This window comes from Phytophthora parasitica (genome assembly GCF_000247585.1).
Source record: "Phytophthora parasitica INRA-310 unplaced genomic scaffold supercont2.119, whole genome shotgun sequence".
NCBI lineage: Eukaryota > Oomycota > Peronosporomycetes > Peronosporales > Peronosporaceae > Phytophthora > Phytophthora nicotianae.
In genome coordinates, this window is record NW_008649105.1 from 55,723 (window position 1) to 58,572 (window position 2,850).

Genomic DNA, 2,850 nt, shown 5'->3' on the forward strand with positions numbered 1-2,850 from the left:
CAGGAGCAATCACAGTGAAATTAACGAGACTCTCGCATGGCGGGTTTGATCATCCGTTGAACACAAGAGCAACAAAAGGCACGTTTTTCAGTACCTCGATGGCACCTTTTTCCCAGCACGAAACGCACACCCAAACAGGTTCCCAACTAAATCTGCGCGAGTAGATATTATGACTGATGGGTAAATGCAGGCTACATTGCCTAAAGCCAGGGAGTTCCGCAACACGAAACGTCACTGATGCCGTGTAGAAGAACATGGCAATAGCCGTCTGGCATTGAAGCTTTCTGGTTGTGCTTAGTTCGGCGGGGTCAGGTCATGTAGGAGTTTATAGACTGTCTTCAACGTTGGAATCTTCACCGAGACAATCATCGCCGCTGTGGTGGCGCTTTCTCACAAGGCATCTTCCGGTTACGCAGAAATTCTGAAATATCCGGGCAGCGCTTGGCGTGCTTTAGCATTCCTCAAGATGGCTGGATAAGACACAAGATATGTTGGCACTGGATGTACGTCACATTTTTATATTTGCGCTTCTCGGTTCCGATACCGACTGTAAATTCGTCCCAAATCGACGCGTTAGGTCTCCCATGCCGCTCCATGAGACACCACGAGGACAAAAGAAGTAGTAGGGCCAGCAGGAACATCGCTGGCAGCCGCGCTCGCTTGATGCCGTCCCATAGGTAACTACCAGAGTGGACACGATGCAAAATAACGCCCGCAAGTGTGCACAGTCTGTAAAGGAAAAATAAACTACATTTGTATACTTAGGTATCGCCTATACTACGTAGCCATCCTGACTAGCATCTACACCTGGTATACGCCTGATGGCAATCACGATATCGTGGAAATATTCAGTAGTCAATGTCTTCTTCGACTAATCAAAGTATCATGATCTCGGCAGATACTCGTCTAGGGAGCCTGACATCTTTGCCTTCTTCATGTGGCGCTCACTCTTCATTCATGACTTTATTTTGACCTCCCAAATACCTTCAATCTGGCTGGTACAAGCGCCAGTAAGCGGGTCCGCGAAGTTGTTTATTTGGTCGCACACTGGGGCTTGTACTTCATGCAGCTCAAGAACCTATTGTTCTCCAGTGTATACAAGAGGTCCGTGCGGCGACCAGTCTTTACCTCAGTCATGTACGACTTCGGCAAAGTACGCTTCATTCCATACTGACTGCTATGGATCGGGCGAGATGTCTCGCGCTGATCTTTCCAACAGGGAGGCAGTGTGCTATGATAGCTACCCTTGCTCTGGGGATATTTTTGCAGCATGACGGGCACTGTGGCTTAGATAAATCTAGAGATAATATCAGCTTTGGCGAGGATGATGCTGACGGATATTTGGACGGCGATGGTTTTTCCAGAGGATGAACTCAATAAAATCAACTGAACAGATTCAGTGAAGCATCACCACTCGAGGTGCCGTCTATACCTAATGTGATTTACGACGTTTTGGTAATTGAAGGTGTGCCTATGGAAATCTTGATAAAACAATAATTCGCCTGAAAACTATGATAGTGTACAAACCTCGCTGCCCGACGCACAATTCTCTTTATGAGGGACTCGTGTCAGACTTATGCAAGCGCAGTGTCAAATCTGGGTGGAACCAATTCAACTCTCCACTCGAAAACCGAATTGCTAACGTACCATCCACTACTTGATGTATCGCGCATTTTTCAATGAAGGAAAAGCAACACGCCGCATTGGTAAAATTTGGAGCAAACTACTCAATTAATTTGCTGGAGATGTCAGCCAGAAGTAGCAACTCATGGACCAGGTGCTGACAAAAAAGGCAAGTTATTCATGCAGTTCAAAAATTGGCTGAATCATGGGGGGGGCCGCCGGATGCAGTGAATACAGGTGCCTATCGAGGTATTGTTACTCGCAATGCTGGTAGTAAAGCAATCTACACGTTGCTTGAATGCCGTGTTAACAAGGCTCAAATCAATTGGAATCCTTTAATCGCACTCATCGAAACATTTTACAAGTTATATTGTTGATCATTGTGGAGATATCAACATGCCATGTCCGCATACTCGGACGTATTGTTCGCTTCGCATAATTCTAATATGGCCGTCGCTTCGATTATTCGAGTGCACGTACTCCTTGTTGATGACTGGCTTCAGCAACTTCCAGTTGCTAGAAATTCAGTTTTTACCTCCGCTCCACGTCACGCTTTATCGGCGACAGCTAACAACGCTCAAGATTCAGTGGTTTGGTTCGTGGTTGAGGTGCCGATGCTTACGATTACGTCAATGCTGTGGTTATGCGTAGTGACCAATATGAGGTAATGTTCGGATCTGTGCGATGCGATATATTAGAGCGCTGGAGGTATTGGATATACTTGCAATCGGATATTGATTCAAGCACTGATATGTGTGCTACAAATCCGATTGGGACCCTAGTCAATGCTCAACCGCAGTATTTTGCACAATTATCGTCACCTCAAATGTTCTTCGCTCAGAATTTAATTCGCGATCTTTTCGAGACCACTGCTAGAAAACAGGTCGGTTGCTTCATGAGTTTTATACAGACATTTCTCGCCCGCGGTTGCCACTCAGCAAGGCTCAACGTCGATCTTTGCAGATTTTACGTGACGATAAGACGTACAGTATACCCACCATGGCCATTCTTGTAATTGAAAGTCCGGTTCAGTGTTCGAAAGACGTTTCCGATCTTTTAAAACTCTCAAACGAAGTATTTTGTTCGTTGCCGATTTTGTCGAGGTCCCAGGTGAGTTAAAATGGCGCGAGAGCGTCTAGCCACTTCCGGACCACCCCTTGCTGTCCACGGCCTTCCCCAGCATCACCACCGAAGACTAAACTGCAAATCGAGATGCTGCGCTTTGAT